This window comes from Dioscorea cayenensis, chromosome 15 (genome assembly GCF_009730915.1).
Source record: "Dioscorea cayenensis subsp. rotundata cultivar TDr96_F1 chromosome 15, TDr96_F1_v2_PseudoChromosome.rev07_lg8_w22 25.fasta, whole genome shotgun sequence".
Taxonomy (NCBI): domain Eukaryota; kingdom Viridiplantae; phylum Streptophyta; class Magnoliopsida; order Dioscoreales; family Dioscoreaceae; genus Dioscorea; species Dioscorea cayenensis.
This window is the reverse complement of record NC_052485.1, coordinates 20764463-20787217: the sequence shown is the minus strand read 5'-3', so window position 1 is coordinate 20787217 and position 22755 is coordinate 20764463.

Sequence of the window (22755 nt, the reverse complement as noted above, 5' to 3'; positions counted from 1 at the left end):
TTATATAAATTTTTTGAACCAATGGTTTTTTAGAGGTGATCAAGGGCGGAACCAAAACTAAAATTAAGTGGTGTTGAATTTAATTTTTTTTTTAATTTTAAATAATTCTATTAATTCAAACATGAAATTATAATAATTAATATTTTAAAAATATAAAATATATATCCATCTAAATTTGGTTTATGTATAAAATTGGTATCATATCTATATAATTAGGGATTAACTCAACTAGTTAAGCACTAAATCAACAAATAATGTAATTAAAAAAGAACTTTAAACAAATTCATATATAAGTCAATTATTAAATACAACAATTATTCAACAAATAATCTAATGAATAATTAAAATTTTCATAACAATTAATCACAAATATATAACATTTTTTCACAATAATTTCCATAATGAAACAAATATTTATCAAATATCTAACAATCATTCAACAAATATAAATATTTTTACACAACAAATAATCACACATAAATTAAAAAAAATTAAATTAGATATCAAACAAACAGGAAAAAAATGATAAATCCTTGTATTGAAAATAAAACATAACCTTGGAGATAATTAATCAAAGAGAAAAAACTCACCAATCCATGAGATTTGCAATGTTTTTTTTTAATTTAGAGATTTTGCTATAGTAATTGCATTTTTTAGAATTTTATTTTTATTTTTATATTAAAATCCTCAATATTGATAATTATGTATTGATAAGTTCAATAAGAAAAATCTATATATATAAAATTTAAAAATAAAAATATTTGATGATTTATGTTTGGCTAGCAATATTATTTATTATTACTCAACATCAAATTTATTTAATATAGTAATTTTATTGTTTTTATTTAATTTATTTTAAATAATATGAGGGAGAATTTTTTAAAATAAAGAATAGCATCTTTCATATGAATTTATAATGATTAATATTTTTAATATATATATATATATATAGTATAATTATAATTATTAATATATATATATATATCTAAATATAGATTATTTTTTATAGTTTTTATTTTTTAATATGAGAGAAGAGAAAATAAATAAATAAATGACATACCCCTTACGTGTGTGTGCCGTAAGTATACGGGTTGTCGAAGTAATAAAGTAACTCAGTGAGTGGGTAGTCGTATCCACAGGGAATAATGCTCAAAAATAAATCGTAATGCTATTTAGCTAGAGTGAAAACCAAGTTATTAGTGAGTGAACAATATCAACACAAATAAAAGCAAAGAGAAGAAAGGAAAGCACACTAGGGATTAGGAGATGTATCGATAAAAAGATGGGGCATCCCAACATTGCTCACCCTAGGACTACTGTTTCAAGTGTAAGACTAATTATTATGCCTCCTAACTGATGTTTAATGAGTCGTGAAAATCCAAATACACACGGTCCCAAACCTAAGGTCAACCGTGATTAACCCTACACTATGCCCCGGTAGAAAGGCATGCTCTCGACGCTTCACACTATATAAGGTTGCTTAAAGCTCTAGGGACTCCAAGTGATAAACCCTATTCCCTAATATAGATCTAATCCTTTGGTCCAGGCAAAAGACCCCTAGTTACGATTAAGTCCCACCACTAAGGATTACTTCAACACTTCACTTTGTTGTTTGCGCAACTAAGCCCCAGTGGAGTTTGTCTCTTAGCACTTCACTCTATCATGACCACAAAGAACTCTTGAAACGTGGAGGTAGGATAAACCACATCGGATAGGAAATGAGACATTCCGCTACCTCTCGACTCACCCTCTCGACCCTCTCCAACCTTGCTTTGTCTAATCCTAATGAAGTGTCATTCATTCACAAGGATTACCAATGTAGATTCTCAACCCTAGTGTCATTCTAAGGCAAAATCAATTCAATAAGCATTCAAGGTTGGAACTCAATTAAAACATCAATTAAAGAAACATGATAAGAGTCAATGAAACAAAATCATCCTATGGTTTACAAGTCCAAGCACCTACTAGGGGTTTAGCTCTCCATGGAGCAATATACAATCAATAATGAAATCGAAAGTAAAAGCATGCAATCTATACATAAAAACACCTTGTAGTCTGTATTGATGGTTTTGTGGAGCTGCCTTATCTTCTCCAAAGGTTCCCTTGTCAAGCCTAGGCACAACTCGCCGAATCAATGCCGATGAATGCTCCCCCAATAGCTTTCTTCAAAAAGAACACGATGTCCAAGGCCTTAGGACTGCTCCAAAAACCTAGCAAAAGTCTCTCCAAACCTTAGCCGCGAGCGCTTCCAAAGATAGGCAAAAGATGGGAAAAAGATCCTTTAATAACTCATAAAACACGGTATTTATAGGGGTTGGAATCAGGTATCCACACGCCCGTTTGGAATTTCCACATGGCCGTGTGGATTTCCAGAAATTGGCTTTCTGCGAGATGTGAACAGTAATTGGTACAATGATTTTGCTACAGTACTTAGCCAAAATGCTCCTGATTCCACTCTTTTCATTGAGGGCACATGAATGGGCACATATCCATGTGGTAGATCGTGTCTAGTATTCAATAAAACCATATTGACAAAGCTCTTGCTAGTATTGCACAAGTTGGAACAAATGAGTGTGATTGCCTTTGTGCCCCTCCATTTTGTATATTCTCTTGAGTACAATGGAGGTTGGCTGACACCCACTTGTCTTTGAGCACAACTTGTGTCTTCACTTTTGTTCAATCCAAGAACTTCATCACCAATCACATCCATGATCTACTTTTGCTTCCTTTCTTACAAAATTATCTCTACAAACCTAAATGCACAAAAGAACACAAAGACACATACATAAGCGATAAAATCAAAGAAAAGTGATGCTCAATGTAAGAAAAGAATATTTCGTCTTATTTATACACAAGTACTTATCAATAAATAAATAAATACATAATTTTTAATGAAAATTTTAATGTAAATTTTAATGTGAGGGATATATAAGAAAATAAGAATGATATATAAGGATATATATATAATGAAATATATTTTTTACATAATAAAAATGTCAATGTATTTTTTCATTAAATTGTCAATAATTATTTTAAAAAATTGGAAACATGGTTTGCTTTTGCAAGCTTAAGCCTTTCTTGATTATGATTTAGAGGAATTGCTCATTTCCTCCCAACATCTTTGTCATTTGAACAAAACACCCTTTGATTTTTTGACATCTCTAAACCATCCCTCCTTTTGGAATAAGTAACTTTTAAATCCAAAAGATGGCCACAATTCTTTCTATTCCTGAGGAGCCAACAACTAATGGGCTACATCGAAGGCTCTATCCTGTGCACTGAGAAGATGATTGCCGAGACTATTGCGTCTGGTACACAACAAGTACCCACTTCTGCATACCAAGCTTGGTTACAGCAAGATTAGCTCATCCTCAGCGCCATTTTCTCATCACTTTCCGAGGGTGTACTCTCACATGTATTTTTCCTTGCAACCTCTCACGAGGTGTGGAAAGCACTGGAAGTCATGTTTGTATCATGGTTAAGGGCAAGGATGATGTAGATCAAGATCTAGTTCTCAACAATGCGCAAGAAGGACAACTCAGTGGCTGATTAGTTCCTCAAGGTCAAGAACCTGGCAGATACCCTGGCCTTAATCGACCAACCTCTCCATGATGAGGAGATCATTGTGTACATGTTGGCCGGCCTGGACACTGAGTTTGACTCACTGGTCACATCTATCAATACAAGGTTATATCCAATTTCTCTTAGTAATCTCTATGTACACATGCTGGCATTTGAGGCACGCATGGCACACAACAACACTTCATTTAGAGATGTAGATCCTGCCATCAACAATGTATACTACAACAATAGTGGTGGAAAGTCCTTAAACCGCGAGCGTGGCCGTGGCAAAGGTGGTCAACAGCATGGAACATCATCAGGAAATGAACAAAACTCCAATGATAGCCACAGATTATGTTAGGTATACGACAAATTTGGGCACTCAACACTCAAATGTTACTATAGACTTGATAATTATTACCAGGCAGATAATGGTCGAGTGGTTGCTGTTGCAACAACATCCTACTCCATTGATCCTAACTGGTATACGGATGGCGGCGCTACAAATCACATTACCGGCGTCCTGGACATGCTGAGCATCAAGGAGAGATACCATGGAAAAGACAAAGCCCAAGTTTCCAATGGCTCAAGTATGGATATTGCTCACATTAGTTACTCACAAATTCATACAAAAAATCATTGTCTTTGTTTAAAAGATATTCCTTATGCATCGTAGTCCACTAGGAGCCTTCTTACTATCTAGTGATTTGCCTCTGATAATAATGTTTAATTTGAGTTTCACCCCAATTTCTTTCTTATTAAGGATCGAGCTACGAAGGAGCTATGTCTTAAAGGAAAATGTGAGGGTGGCCTCTCCTTGTTTTCTTTAGTTTTTTATTTACAGCCTAAGAAAGCCTTTGGCAGTATCATACTCTCTCAAGAAGAATGGCACTGTCGACTTGGCCATCCATCATTTGTAGTTGTTCAACATGTGCTTCAATCAAATAAAATTCCTTGCATTTCCAATTCCACTAACTCTATTTGTAATGCTTGTCAACAAGGAAAAACTCATCAATTACCATTTCCTTCTTCCAATAGTGTCTCTCTTTCTCCTCTTGAGCTTATATTTTCAGATGTTTGGGGACCTTCCCATACTTCAGTTGGGGGTTCAAATACTATATTAGCTTCATCGATGATTTTAGTAAATTTACTTGGATATAATTGTTGAAAAGCAAAGCAAATGTTTTCAAAACTTTTATTCAATTCTAAGGTCATGTTGAATATCTCTTTAACAAGAAAATCATTACTGTCCAATCTAATTAGTGTGGAGAATACCAAAAACTCCACATTTTCATTGCTCAATGTGGAATTTCTCATCACATTTCTTGTCCCTACACTCGCCATCAAAACGGCTCGACTGAACCTAAACACAGGCACATAGTAGACGTGGGGTTAGCACTCCTTTCTCATGCTTGTGTTCCTTTGGAATTTTGGGATGATGCATTTTGACAGCTTGCTCTCTTATCAATAGTTTCCTAGAAAAGTGATAAACAACTATACCCCTTTTGAACTCCTTACTGGTTCTAAAACAAATTACACTCTTCTTAGGACCTTTGGCAATGCTTGTTGACTAACCTTCGACAATACAATTCCCACAAACTAGCGTTTCTGTCTCAAGAATGCAATTTTCACAAGGGATATAAATGCTTACGCATTCAATCAGGACGCACTTACATCACTAGAGACGTTGTTTTTGATGAACATGTCTTCCTTTACTCAAAAATCAGTAAGCATCTTCATACTACCACTCCACTTACACTAGATGTTGTGCTACTTCCCATTGTTTCTCAGCTAACCACAACCAATATTTCTTATTCATCTTATGTGAGTAATCAATATGAGGATAATGTCTTGCCTACTGTGCAGTCTAACTTGTCTCTTTCAGAGCCTTCTCAGCGACAGGGGAAGTGTACATCTGACAATACCTTGGATAATTCTCTACAACAACAATCAAATATGCAACATTCTCTAGTAGTAAGTGTATAATCTCCACCTTAATGGCATCATATGAGGACAAGACTCAGAGATAATATCAGGCAATCGAAGAAGTTCACTAATGAAACAATTTGTTATCCCGATCGACATGCATTCAGTACTACTGACTTATCATCTACTGAACAGGCAAATCAAGTTGAAGCCCAAAAGGAACCAAAATGGAGGCAAGCTATGGACCTAGAGTACAATGCATTGATCAATAATCAAACTTGGAAGCTAGTACCATCTCGGTCAGGAATAAACCTTATTGATTGTAAATGGGTTTTTAAAATCAAAACAAGGCCTAGCTAGTTGTCCATGCATAGTTACTATAGCTCTAGACATGCATTTATTCCCCAATACATCATCATCTGAGCTTTCATAAAAGGTATAATCTGAATCATCAATCTCAACTTCTTCATCAGCCATTTTCATGTTAGTTGTTCTCCCTGTCAATATCTCCTCTAAGTCTTCTTCTTCAGTATCTTGATCATCTTCATCACCAGAATGGATTGCACCACCATTATCACTGCATCACACCAGTTTGCACTAGGAATCCCCCCTTTATCTACTACATCTATGCAGACATGATGATTTTTATGCAATCCACATACATGGCCATTGTAAGAGCATCCAAGTTTGTTACAATTTCCTTAAAACTTCCATTACCAGTACTTGTATCCAACCACCATATGCTAGAATTTTCCACATCTATTTTCAACTGCTTGGCCATGCTCAGGATTTCAATCTTTGATATTTGATCTGCACACACAAAGTCTACACACCCTGCCATCGTCTTTATACTGTTGACCATGCAATACATCTGATTTGTAAATAATTCTGATTGTGGTACTGAAATTGAATCCAACAAATAAGAACTTAGTTTCTTGACCTCTACCTGATAAAAGGGTGAGTTCTAACTAACATGCTAAAGTCCAACATACTAAAGCACAATGTTATTTATTTATTTATTTTATAAACTACATAACAGTAACTACATTCAGGAGACCTAACATCATATCACAACACAATTAAAATCCAACCAACCTATCAAACATAAAACTCATTATAAAAGAAAAATCAGAAACCCTAATTTCATATTCTTGAACAAGAGTACAAAATTACATATAAAAGAAAAATCAAAAATCCATATTCTTCAATAAGATCAGAAAACTCATTATAAAATTAAAATCTGAAAAGTTCAAGATATATGGAAGGGAAAACACAATCAACCTATGGCAGTGCAAAATTAAATTAAACAACAACACAAACACAATTAAATCAGAAACCCTAATTTCATATTCTTGAATAAGAGTAGAAAACTCCTTATAAGAGAAAAAGCAGAAATCCATATTCTTCAATAAGAACAGAAAACTAATTATAAAATTAAAATCTGAAACCTTCAAGGTATATGGAAGGGTAAACACAATTATCTAATGGCAGTGCAAATTTAAATTAAACAACAACACATACACTATTAAAATAGAAACCCTAATTTCATATTCTTGAACAAGAGTAGAAAACCCCTTATAAGAGAAAAATTAGAAATACATATTCTTCAATAAAAACAGAAAACTCATTATAAAATTAAAATCTGAAACGCTCAAGGTATATGGAAGGGAAAATACAATTAATTGATGGCAATGCAAATTTAAATTAAACAACAACACATACACAATTAAATCAGAAACCCTAATTTCATATTTTTGAATAAGAGTAGAAAACTCCTTATAAGAGAAAAATCAGAAATCCATATTCTTCAATAAGGACAGAAAACTCATTATCAAATTAAAATTTAAAACCTTCAAAGTATATGGAAGGGTAAACACAATTAACTAATGGGAGTGCAAATTTAAATTAAACAACAACACATACACAATTTAAATAGAAACCCTAATTTCATATTTTTGAATAAGAGTAGAAAACTCCTTATAAGAGAAAAATTAGAAATCCATATTCTTCTGCAAGAACAGAAAACTCATTATAAAATTAAAATCTGAAACCTTCAAGGTATATGGAAGGGAAAACACAATTAACCTATGGCAGTGGACATTTAAATTAAACAACAATACATACACAATTAAAATAGAAACCCTAATTTCATATTCTTGAATATGAGTAGAAAACTTCTTAAAAAAGAAAAATCAGAAATCTCTGCAAACATAAAATTCAAAGGGTTCTCACATAGGAACTTAGGTTCGTGTTCTCCAAGTCAAATTGCAATGCTCTCTGTACTAAAGGTATGAAGTTACTGGACCATGCCAGGCCTCAAAACTAATGGCAAGTCGAACCAGTGACTTTATTTGAACTATAAACCCTCGTTCAAAATATCATTTAGCAATAATGAATAAGTTAACAGAATATAAAAGATAAATGAACAGAACTGCATAACATACCAAAAATTAAAAATGCAAGGACACATACACAATTAAAATAAATCCACAATCCATATTCTTCTCAAGAACGGAAAAACTCATTACAAATTAAAATCGAAAAAAATTCAAGGCATATGGAAGGGAAAAACACAATTAACCTATGGCAGTGCAAATTTAAACTAAACAACAATACATACACAATTAAAATAGAAACCCTAATTTCATATTCTTGAATAAGAGTAGAAAAACTCCTTATAAAAAGAAAAAAATCAGAAATCCCTGCAAACATAAAATTCAACAACACAATTGCATACAAGATGAATGAATAGAACCACATAACATACCAAAATTAAAATAGAAGATCACATACACAATTAAAATAAACCCACAATCCATATTCTCCAATAAGAATAGAAAACTCATTATAAAAGCATTTCGATCATATCATTATGCACAAGATAAAGGTTAGTACGTGGATATTTGTTGTAGAATCTTTACAACGTAGAAATATGATAATGTGGTTAAAATGAATTAGAATTGAGTACTAAATGCAAATTCTGATAATAACTAATCCATTGTAATAGATAATTCATGCCATCTTTAGTCTCATTTTTAGTCCATTCTAAGAAGCAGGAACAATAATTAAGTTTGCTAAAACAATTATCATTTGACTATAAAATTGTACAATTTAACTGAAATGGATATAATAAGCTAGTAACCACTTCACAAGGACATCAACTCTTGTACACATCCATCTAAGTGCCTTTGACCACAACCATCCTAAATTCCCAAGTCACAACCCTCAAAAGCAACATCATATTCCTGCACACTCTTTCTTTCCAGTCAAATGAATTCTAATAATTTCTTCAGCCTAGGGCACTCAAGTTCTTGTCAACTAACACATGTCAACCGTATCAACCATGAAATCTAACAATAATAAATAAATCAATAAAATAAAACAACAAAAAGCCAAAAAAAAAGAATAATTGGCAAGAAAAAATCAATAAGAGACCTAAAGGACCCAGCAACATCAAACCAACAGTGCCTCAAAAGGAAACATGCAATGCAGTAACACCAAAAGAAACCATCAGTCATGGAAACAAAAAAAAATTGAACTTCTTGCTCTAAGAATATACTTGCATATTTAATATTATTATTATTAATAAAAAATATCATTTTTTATAGAAACAAACAAGTTTTGGAAATAATTATTATTTAGAAATAAAACACTCCTGAATTCAAATCAAACACAAATGTAAATTAACAAAGTCTAAATCATCAAACTCGAGATGGCAGAAACCTTGAAAGTATACGGTTTCCATACTAAAAATAATTCAGTAAATAAAAACACTCTTACAATATTTGGATGCTTCCCCTCGAGGAAGCCGAACATCCAAATCAATCGACATCCCTTACAAGTCGTCCTTCCACTTCCTTACCTGCTAGAGAAAATATAAACAAACCCTTCACTTGTTGCTCATGTAGCTGCACAGGTTAAGAGAATAGGATGTTAACGGTTACAAGTATGGAAGAAGATCGGTGGAGTAAAACTCACAGGAAAACTTTCACAAAGAGGGTGATGGTAGGCATAGCTCACAATGTTGCCCGAGTTCACGAGGTTGCCCTAGTATGAGAGAAGAACACAAGATGGGAGAAGAATCTAAGGGTTGTAGAAGGGAGAAGAAGAGATCTGAGAGCGTTTCAAAGATGAAATGATGGGAGAATGCAAGATGGAAGAAGAGATATGAGAATCTAAGAGTTTCGAAGATGAAACGGTGGGAGAAGAGAAGGCGGCGACCTCTCGCATTTGGGGGGGATTCAATGAGTTAGGGTTAGGGTTATCTTCACTTAGATGATGTGGCGAATAACCTTATGTGGACAAATGGCTGATGTCGCATCCTGGTGATGTGGCCTCATCCGGGTGACTGTTTTTTTTTTTCCGGTAGACACGTTAGCTTGATGAATGTGGTTACTCGCGGGTTACCTGCCGGAGAAATGAAATCAAATTTTAGTAACTGTTTTGATCCAAATTGAAGCTTGATAATTTTAGAGAAACACATCCAAACCTTAGTAACCTATCAAAAATTTAATCCCACCAATAACTCATCAGCTACTCTTCCAGCACAGAGAATTCTTCAATTAACTCCTCCAAAACTATCAATCCACGCACATGAAGAACTTCGAGTTTTACTAATTAGCTTTTACTCTTCTAACTCTTTTATATGTTTTTGGAGATATATTTCTCTTTGTCCTATTATTACACCAAGAAACTCAAATTTTCTACTTCCCATTTAAATTTTCTTTTCAGCTAATACTAAGCTATCTTCTAGACATTATTTAAAGAATACAATTAAATATGTGTTGGACATGCTCTTTTATAGACCTGCTAAAAACAAAGACATCATCTATATAAGTTATAATAAAATCTGCATATTTTCTCAATATATAATCCATTTTTCTTTAAGATACTTGTGGAGCATTTTTAAACCAAAAGTCACAACAGTCCATCGTAATGCCCATTATGAGTAATAAAGTGTCACGCCCCGAACCTAGAGCATTGACAAACGGCCGCGTACCTACAAGGTCGTGACCAAGTAGGCACGCAAGGCCTCAAAACCTATCTCACACTAGATAAAACAACCTTTAACAAAGACATTAACTTTCAAGACAACATAGAGGCACAATGCCCGAAATATGATAAAAAAAAAAATAACAAGTGTCTCATATGACACTAAACGTAAGATAAAAGTTCTAAGTCCACCACCCAACCCCTGCTAAGCTAGGCGGTGAATTGCTCAACGACCCTGCTAAGCTATCCACCACCCAACCCTACTCCTGATCTGAAAGAGAGAGATAACAACTTAATGAGCTTGAGAGCCCAGTAAGCAACCACTAAAAAATATCGGGATCATAAAACTGTTCAATAATTTCTAAAAGTATATATAATGTAACAAAGAGGAATAAACAACAAAGTGAAATTCAGAAATCGAAAATAAATCATAACAGATTTCCTTTATCAAAATAACAAGCATATATGTTCCCCAACAACTAATGCCAAAACAAAATATCATAACTTATTTATTTAAACTCGGTGACCCGAGTCGGATTTCAGAACTCATAGGTTTAACCTCAGTGACCCGAGCCAGAATATCAGAAGCCGTTATTCTTCACCGACGGAACGGTGCAAAACTATAGTTTTTATGTCAGAAGTACGTGTCAACACGGTCAATGTTTAACCCACAGTGACAGGGTTATTGCATAGTTAATTGGGGACTACGAATTTCTATAACAAAATATGTTGGGTCCAAAATCATTGTCCACACAAAAATACTGAAATTCGGTGATCCCGTTTTTCTTACAAAAATTAAACCAATTTTATCAAATAATCAACTATCAATTAACAGAATATTCCACACAATTTAACAAATTACTAAAATCTGGAAATAGCATTAAAAATAAAAAAAAATACAACAAAAAAAAATCAATTTTCAGCACTTCAAATAAATGCAATATTCAGGAATTAAACAAACAAAATAATTCAAAAAAAAACAATACAGCCTAAATCCGGGTTTAAGCCCATCAAAATTACAAAAATAAATAATTAATATAAAATATTCATAAAAGCTCACGGGAGTCAGAACATATGTTATTATAAATCTGATAAAATAAATAAATAAATGCTCACAAAGTCAGAATATATCATCAAAACTTTCATATGTATTAAATAAAATTTAATTGAATGAATAAATGAAAAAATAATAATAATAACAACAGTAAACCATTACCAAAAATAATTAAGTGAACAAATCAAAATGGCAATTTATCAAAAGTCAAAAGTCTATATACTGATATTTATATGTGGTATACTTACCTGACTAGCTAACACCAAAACTACAAGCACCACGAAATTAGGCTTCCACAGAACACCCTATATTTGAGAATACATTCCAATATATTAAAACGCTAAACATGCTACAAATACACAGAAATATACAGTGGATCAAATTTCTACACTATCATAATACTTAATACATCTAACAATCCAATTTCTATAAACATATACATTAATATAAACGAACTGCAGAACCTTAACCAATTTGGTTCCACCCATTTAAATTCAGTCCCATTTCTATTTACAATACTATACATCCTTGAAGCACAACATATATATTATCAACATATAAACAATATATCTTTTTAACACTTGAACACAGCATCATAACCCATACACTTAATATATATATATATATATATATATATATATATATATATATATATATATATATATATATATATATATATATATATATATATATATATATATATATTCATATATTATATGTACTAAAATAATAGACGCCTACAACCTGCACACTAATTCCCATCAATGACAAAACAAAAATAAATAAACAAATAAATAAAAACTGGATTTGAAAGAATCAAGATATATATATATATATATGTGTGTGTGTGTGTGTATGAATATATTTTCTAAATCAATGTACGCCACACACACAGCCAGCATATTAATTCAAAATAATAATAACAATAATAATAAAAATAAAAATAAAATGAAATACAATAAAACTGAATCTAAAAGAAACACACACACAATAAAATGAAATACAATAAAACTGAATCTAAAAGAAACACACACACACACACACACACACACACACACACACACACATATATATATATATATGATTCTTCCCAAATCAAACTTGCAAATCAACGTTGATAATTCATTGTGCAATGGCTAGTATCAATATGAGATAATCAATCCACTAGGCATAAAACATAACCCTAATCAAGATCAATAAACGATGCCATGACAAGATCTAGGAAATAAAAAAGAATTTCACCACTTAATCCCTAAATAAACATTAGCATACCACAACAAGATCTAGGAGATAAATTACACCACTTAACCCTAGATCTAGGAAGAGCACGCTTACCTCCCAACGATAACAACACAACCTTGATGAAGAGGTCTATCTCCGTCCTCGCCGCCGGCACCACACACCAAAAAAAAAAAAGGAGAAAAGGAAAGAGGCAAGATCTCTCCCTCTTTCCTGGTTCAAACGAGAGACTATATCGGAAGAAACAAAAGGGTGGCGGCTAGGGTTTGAAAACCTAATAAGATATAAAAATTAAGAGAAAAAAATAATAAAAAAGGAAAGTTTCTTTTCCTCTTCCGTAACAACCTTACATGCAAAACAATTAAATGAAATAAATAAATAAATAATGTGTGGGGCCCATAACTCCTCCCTCCTAAAAAAAAGTTTAGTCCTCTAAACTCTTACCTGATCAGATGAAAAGATACGGGTATCTTTCTCTCATCTCTGACTCTAACTCCCATGTCGCTTCACGCAATGAATGATTGCTCCACTGAACCTTTACATAAGGAATGATCCGTCTTCTTAAAGCTTGCTCTTTGAAGTCCACGATCTTCACAGGACGATCCTCATATGTCATATTATTGTTGAGTTCAAAGTATGAAAACTGTATTACATGATCAGGATTTGCGATGAACTTTTTCAACATAGAAACGTGGAATACATTATGTACACAAGAAAGAGCTGGCGGTAGTGCAAGCCGGTATGCCACTTCACCAATGCGCTCTAAAATTTCAAATGGGCCAATGAATCGAGGACTGAGCTTCCCTCTAACGCCAAAACGAATTACTCCTTTGGTTGGAGCGACTCTCAAGAATACATGATCTCCTGTTATCAGCATAACTCTTCTGTCTACTCTGAGCCGCTCGCAAACGATCTCTGATCAATCGGACTTTCTCCACTGTCATTTGCACAATCTCTGGCCCTAACAATCTTCTCTCTCCTATGTCATCCCAGCAAATAGGTAATCTGCATCTCTCGCCATATAGTGCCTCATAGGGAGCCATCTGGATGCTTGCCTGATAGCTATTGTTATAAGCAAACTCGATCAAATTCAAGTGTCGATCCCATGAACCCCCAAAATCTAGCATACAAGCCCGAAGCATATCCTCCAAGATCTGATTCATCCTCTCAGATTGCCCATCTGTTTGCGGGTGAAAAGCTGTGCTGAAAGTCAACTTAGTTCCCAAGGCCTTATGCAAACCTTTCCAGAAGTGTGCCACAAACCTGGTGTCCCGATCTGACACGATTGACACTGGAACACCATGCAGCCTCACAATTTGGTCAATGTACATCTCTACTAGCTTCTCCAAAGGTATGCCAGTCTTCACAGCCAAGAAATGTGCGGACTTGGTTAATCTGTCAACCACTACCCACACACTGTCAGTACCCTTGTGGGTTCTAGGAAAACCAAACACAAAATCCATCGTAATATTCTCCCACTTTCACTCTAGGATCGAAAGTGGTTGGAGAAGTCCCGCTGGTCTCTGATGCTCCACCTTAACCTGCTGACAGGTTAAGCACTGGGACACAAACTGGGCAATCTCCCGCTTCATGTTATTCCACCAGAAAGTACTCTTCAGATCCTTGTACATTTTAGTGCTGCCAGGATGAGCTGAATAACTGGTGTAGTGAGTTTTTTCCATGATTTCTTTCTTTAACTCTGAGTTATTTGGAATACAGATCCGATCTCCAAACCTCACTGAACCATCCGGGTGGATCCGGAACTAAACTTGAGTGCCAGCTTCTATCTCCTGTCGAATCTTCTAGAAATAGTTGTCTTCCGCTTGTGCTTCTTTAATTCTTTCCAAATGCATAGGGCGCACCACTAAACTCGCCAAATAACCACCTGCACCTTGTAAAATCACATGTAGCTCCATTCTTCTCATATCCTCCAGGAGTGGTCTTTGGGATGTAATCAACGCAGCTACATTGCAAGAAGACTTCCTACTTAGTGCATCAGCCACTACATTTGCTTTTCCAGGATGATAACTGATAGTCAGATCATAATCCTTTAGCAACTCCAGCCATCTCCTCTGTCTCATGTTTAGCTCTTTCTGGGTGAAAATGTATTTAAGGCTCTTGTGATCTGTAAACACCTCACAAGTCTCTCCATACAAATAATGCCTCCAAATCTTCAGAGCAAAAATCACTGCTTCTAACTCCAAGTCATGAGTGGGATAGTTCACCTCAAATGGCTTTAACTGCCTAGATGCATAAGCCACCACATGACCATTCTGCATCAATACACACCCAAGACCAGTTTTACAAGCATCGCTGTAAATACTAAACCCCTCACCAGGAGACGGAAGTGTGAGAATAGGTGCAGACACCAACCGATGCTTCAACTCTTGGAAACTCTGCTAGCACTGATCAGACCACTGAAATTTTGTTTCTTTCCTGGTAAGCTTTGTTAATGGTGCTGCTAAGACTGAGAACCCTGCCACAAACCGCCTATAGTAACCGGCTAACCCCAAAAAACTACGAACCTCTGTCACACTGGTTGGCCTCTTCCATTAAACAATTGACTCAACCTTCTTAGGATCAACAGAAATTCCATCTTTGGTTATCACATGACCAAGGAAAGCTACCCTGTCCAGCCAGAACTCACACTTAGAGAATTTTGCAAACAATTTCCTCTCTCTCAAGATGCCCAGTACAATCCTCAAGTGTTCTTCATGTTCTTCCCAACTCTTCGAATACACCAAAATATCATCAATAAACACCACGACGAACCTATCCAAGAATGGCTGGAAGGTCCGATTCATCAAATCCATAAAAGCCGCAGGACATTCGTCAACCCGAAAGGCATCACAAGGAACTCATAATGCCCATAACGAGTGTGAAATGCGGATTTGGACACATCTTCTAGCTTAATCTTCAACTGGTGGTATCCAGATCGAAGATCAATCTTCAAAAATATCTGTGAACCTTATAACTGGTCAAAAAGATCATCTATCCGTGGTAGTAGATACCGATTCTTCACTGTCACCTTGTTCAGCTCCCGATAATCTATGCATAACCGCAAACTACCATCCTTCTTCTTAACAAACAACACTGGAGCACCCCACGGAGAAACAATAGGACGTATGAATCCCTTCTCCAGCAATTCCTCAAGTTGCTTCTTTAACTCCTTCAGTTCTGCAGGTGCCATCCTGTAAGGAGCCTTCGATATGTGGTTCGTTCCCAGAACCAAATCAATAGCAAATTCAACTTCTCTGTCAGGAGGCAAACCAGGAAGATCTTCGGGGAAACATCAGAAAACTCCCTCACCACTGGAATATCCTCTAACACTGGCCCTTCTGATTTGTCTTCCATCACTGTTGCAAGAAGTCCCGAGCACCCACCCAAAAGTAATTTCCGAGCTTGCAAGGTAGAAATTACACGAGGAGGTGATGCAAAATCATTCCCTAGAAAGGTGAACTCTGCTTCTCTAGGGATTTTAAAAACTATACTTTTTGCATAGCAATCGACTATGGCATGGAATTTAGACAAAAAGTCCATTCCTAAGATAACATCATAGTCAGTCATGCTCATAACATGAAAGTGAGCTAACAACTCATGACCGGCAACCATAATGGGGCAATTTTTACATGCTCTATTAAGCACAACATCAACTCCCAAAGGGGTTGCAACACACAAATCATAATCCACAGATATAACAGGCAGGGCATGCTTACGAATAAATGCAGACGAGATAAACGAATGCGTAGCTCCAGAATCAAATAAAACGCAAGCATATGCAGAGTAAACCGCTAATGTACCTGACACCACTGCATTAGAGGCGTGTGCATCCTCCTGAGTCATTGCATAAACACAACCCTGGGTCTTTGGCCTTCCTGCTTTTTGCTGAGTTGAGGAAGTCGGCTGCTCACTGGCTACCTCTTTCCCTGCACGTTGACCTGAAGACGCTTGAGACTTAGGCAGTGACACCTGTCTCGAATTCTGCACACTAGATGTCCTCTGTGCACTAGAAAACCGTTGTGGACACCCAGCAATACGATGCTCAAAACTGCCACACTTGAAACAAGCCCCAGTATTACGTCTGCAATCTGCAGTAGCATGTGAACCCCTACAAGTAGCACATCTCTGTCCAGAACGATACGGAATAGGTGCAAACCCACGAGATCGCTGTGCTGGTGGCCCATTTAGAGTCTGGGATTCACCTTGTCTCGCCTCCAACCTAGGCTTTCCTCCACTTCTTGACTGATGGTTCCTCTGACTGTCAAAGCTTCTATCCCTCTTTTTCTGAAACCTTTTATTTTGATCTTTAGTATCACTCCAGACAGTATCCAAAGACTTGGCATGACTCACAACCTCTGCATAGCTAGACAGGTGCAAGGCGGCCAACCTCCTACGAATGTGTGCCTGCAATCCGCCCTCAAAACGTCTGGCCCTGCTCTGATCATCATCTACCAGCTTCGGAGCATATCTGGAAAGTCTGTCAAATTCCATCTCATACTCATCCACTGTCATACTACTCTGAGTGAGATTGATGAACTTCTTCTCAAACTGGACCATTTTGTCCCTTGTGAAGTATTTGCAGAATAGAGCTTCTCTTAATTGCAACCATGAACTAAACTGCTGCCCTTGACGAGTGTGAAGCTCCCCTTGATACCAATGGTTTGCAGGACACTTGAGTATGTACACACCAAACCTCAGTTTCTCTTCTTCAGTACACTTCATCACAGCAAAAGCCTTCTCCATTTCTTCTACCCAAACTTCCACTTCATCTGGATTAGTAGTTCCCTTTAATGGTGGTGGACCAGATCTTTTGAATTCCATGATGGTCTTCTGCTTAGGCTCCTGAGGAAAGGACGAAGGAGGAGGCGGTAGTGGTGGTGGTGGTGCTGCTGATGCCTGCTGCTGTCTCTGATCACGCACCAACCCTTCCACTTCTCGAACCAGATCCATCAAGGTTTCCTGGTTATCAACCCTATTAGTCTCTTCCTCAGCAGGAATTTCGTGGTTATCAATCCTATCACCAGTACCTCCCTCGGCGGGGATCCCACCGGCAGTAGAGGACTGTTCCATCAAATCAGCAACACTTCTACTAGTATCTCTATGAGGAGGCATTCTGCAAGGTAAACCCAAATACAATCAGGCAAACTCAAACAAAAGATCCTATCAGATCAATAGCACCTAAGGATACCAAACTAAACATCTGTCAGATCGCCCTAACACACTAAATCAGAAGATTTTTGCTAGGAAACTAAGATCATATGTCAACAACTCTCTGAAATCAACAACTCTCTGATACCACTTAGATCTACAAGGTCGTAACCAAGTAGGCACGCAAGGCCTCAAAACCTGTCTCACACTAGATAAAACAACCTTTAACAAAGATATTAACTTTCAAGACAACATAGAGGCACAATGCCCGAAATATGATAAAAAAGAAAACAAATAACAAGTGTCTCATATGACACTAAACGTAAGATAAAAGTTCTAAGTCCATAACAAAGGAAGATTATTAACTTGAAATATAATTAGGCGGCGACTTGCTCAATGACCCTGCTAAGCTATCCATCATCCAACCCTACTCCTGATCTGAAAGAGAGAGATAACAACTTAATGAGCTTGAGAGCCCAGTAAGCAACCACTAAAAAATATCGGGATCATAAAACTGTTCAATAATTTCTAAAAGTATATATAATGTAACAAAGCGGAATAAACAACAAAGTGAAATTCAGAAATCGAAAATAAATCATAACAGATTTCCTTTATCAAAATAACAAGCATATATGTTCCCCAACAACTAATGCCAAAACAAAATATCATAACTCATTTATTTAAACTCGGTGACCCGAGTCGGATTTCAGAACTCATAAGTTTACCCTCGGTGACCCGAACCAGAATATCAGAAGCCGTTATTCTTCACCGACGGAACGGTGCAAAACTATAGTTTCTATGTCATAAGTACGTGTCGACACGGTCAATGTTTAACCCACAGTGACAGGGTTATTGTATAGTTAATTGGGGACTACGAATTTCTATAACAAAATATGTTGGGTCTAAAATCATTGTCCACACAAAAATACTGAAATTCGGTGATCTCGTTTTTCTTACAAAAATTAAACCAATTTTATCAAATAATCAACTATCAATTAACAGAATATTCCACACAATTTAACAAATTACTAAAATCTGGAAATAGCATTAAAAATAAAAAAAAATCAATTTTCAGCACTTCAAATAAATGCAATATTCAGGAATTAAACAAATAAAATAATTCAAACAAAACAATACAGCCTGAATCCGGGTTTAAGCCCATCAAAATTACAAAAATAAATAATTAATATAAAAAATTCATAAAAGCTCACGGGAGTCAGAACATACGTTATTATAAATCTGATAAAATAAATAAATAAATGCTCACAAAAGTCAGAATATATGATCAAAACTTTCATATGTATTAAATAAAATTTAATTGAATGAATAAATGAAAAAAAATAATAATAATAACAACAGTAAACCATTACCAAAAATAATTAAGTGAACAAATCAAAATGGCAATTTATCAAAAGTCAAAAGTCTATATACTGATATTTATATGTGGTATGCTTACCTGACTAGCTAACACCAAAACTACAAGCACCACGAAATTAGGCTTCCACAGAACACCCTATATTTGAGAGTACATTCCAATGTATTAAAACGCTAAACATGCTACAAATACACAGAAATATACAGTGGATCAAATTTCTACACTATCATAATACTTAATACATCTAACAATCCAATTTCTATAAACATATACATTAATATAAACGAATCTGCAAAAACCTTAACCAATTTGGTTCCACCCATTTAAATTCAAATTCCCATTTCTATTTACAATACTATAGATCCTTGAAGCAACATATATATTATCAACATATAAACAATATATCTTTTTAACACCTGAACACAAAGATCATAACCCATACACTTAATATATATATATATATATATATATATATATATATATATATATATATATATATATATATATATATATATATATATATATATATATATATATATATATATATTCATATATATATATGTGCTAAAATAATAGACGCCATAGCCCTCAGCACACTAATTCCCATCAATGACAAAACAAAAATAAATAAACAAATAAATAAAAACTGGATTTGAAAGAATCAAGAAAAAATATATATATATATATATATATATATATATATATATGTATGTATGAATATATTTTCTAAATCAATGTACGCCACACACACAGCCAACATATTAATTCAAAATAATAATAATAATAAAAAAAATTAAAATAAAATGAAATACAATAAAACTGAATCTAAAAGAAACATAATATATCGGAAAAGGAAAGAGGCAAGATCTCTCCCTCTTTCTTGGTTCAAACGAGAGACTATATCGGAAGAAACAAAAGGGTGGCGGCTAGGGTTTGAAAACCTAATAAGATATAAAAATTTAGAGAAAAAAAATAATAAAAAAGGAAAGTTTCTTTTTCTCTTCCGTAACAGCCTTACATGCAAAACAATTAAATGAAATAAATAAATAAAAATGTGTGGGGCCCACATAAAGGTAGTTCAAGATCTGTTTTCTTTTGCTAAAGGGACTTGCCATAATCCAGATTTGTTATCAAATTTGCTATATATATATATATATATACATATGTAAGTGTTTTTAATTTTATTCATTAAAGCTTCTTTATTAGAAGTGGATATTTATCATCTTCAATATAATCATTTAGTCTCTTATAATTAAACACCATTCTATTTTCTCCTCTAATGATTTAACTATGTTTATTAACTATAAATGCTCTAGTTCTATGCGGACTTTGAGTTTTAGTAATTAGTTTTAACTCTTCAAACTGGTTTATATGTTTTTGAAAATCATTTTGTTCATAAGAGGTTGCTTTTATTACTGGGCATGTTAATCTTAAGTCATGGTTGATGAAATCTTGTTTACAAATAATATTTACTTTGTTAATGTTTTTTACAGTGTTTTCTCCTTTAGTTCAATCTTTTTTCAAATTTTCAATTGGTGGTTCTAATTTTATTTTTACCAAATCATTTTTTATTTCAAGATTGCTCTGTTCATAGATTTCTACTTTTGAAATTATTTACTCAATAAGATATTCTCCATTATTAATTATAGGTGATGTCAAGATTCTATACATATGTTTACACATAGTAATTTTTTTCCTTGGACTATGAGTCCACCATTTCAATATTTCATAAAATTTATTCATATTAGAAGTATGGCTACTTTTTTTTTTTTACCTAATGCTGGTTTTACCCAAACAAATGGTTAACGGTATTTAATATCATTAAATATTACTATGCAATCTACCATTTTCTTTTCTAATATAGTTATTTTGCCAAACGCATCATTAACTTTTGCTATATATAATACATTTTCTATATATTTTGAAGGGATTAAATTTGGAGAAATATAATATTTACTTGCTTTTGTATCTGTAATACCTTTTTACATTATCTTCAATAACATGGAAAGATATGAATTTTTTTTATTATATTTTTATGTTTTTTTAAGTAACATGTTTGATTAATAATTTTTTTTCCTTTCACTTATGGTTAAAATGAAATGAAGAAAAAGGTAAATAGATTCAAAAGGAAATTATATTTTTTTTAATAGTATATTAGTAATTTCTTCTTTTAATGTGGAATATTTAAGAAAAAAGTCTAAAGTGTTTTATACACTTTAGTAGATCTCATTATTTTTTAAATAAAGTAAATAAAATATCATGACAATTGCATGCAACAATTCGAAGCAATGTTTTCTTGTATGATATGAACAATGTTGAGGATGTAATATCTTTTGTTTTTTCTCCAATCTGGTTGAAATCTTGAATAGCCTTCACTGTAGCATTACTATAACACCGAAGAATCTATACATATATTTAAATTAAATGTATAATCTACTCTAAAAGTATTTTAAAAAAATTAAAATTATTTTATAAATATTATTGCACTTAAATATTTGTTTGTATTAATTATGGCATTAGTAATATAAAGATTTAATTGTATTCATTAATTTTGTATTAAATATTCTATTAAACCTTTCAAAGGCAATTATAATGATTAAAAAAATATTTGGTTTATAGAAAATATATGCCAACCGTCTACATTATAAGGAGTTATTTACACATGATGCTTTTAGACTAATTTGCAAGTAATAATTGAAAAAAAGCTTTTACTTTGGTTTATATGTATGCAAATTAGAAGAAATTGAAGACATTAAAATATAGAAAATGAAAAAAGAACGAGAGATACTGAAACTTTATAAATTGAATGTATTTTCAAAAAATGCGATTATAATCCTAACATCATTCATTTTGATTTTGATTTTGATTTTGATTTTTTTTAATTAATTGTACAAGAAGTTGCGACATCTATTATTGCTATTTTTTAACTTTTTATTGCATGGTTCTTGTGTTGGGTATTGTTTTATTTGTATTTCCTTTATTCATTTGCAAAACTAAAAACACAAAAGCTGATCAAGAACAAGGGAATTTGCCTAGTGAAGACAAAGATAGAAGATAGACAAGTAGAATATATTCCCAAACACTGGAGCGTTAATTAAATCCCCTTCCCAAATTAGTACCTGGAAAAACTAGGTGGTGGACTAGGTTTGGAAGGCCCAGATGGAGGAACAGGCCCTTTGTATAGCTTCCCAAGATGACCCTTTTGAAACTCCGTCCTTGACGATGACGATCGGATGTCTGGAGAGATACGCGGTGACGGCCCTGACGGAGGGATAAGGGCATCCCTCGGTAATATGCCTCCATAATTCATAAGGCTTGGTCTCGCTGAAGCTAGGCTAAATAGCATTATGAGGATGGAAGCTAGGGTTATAAGGATCACCGAGGAGAACTTCACCATTGCTTGGTTTCTTGTTTAATTTCTCTTATTTGAAGGTGTTTGATTGTTTGTATGTTTTTTGGT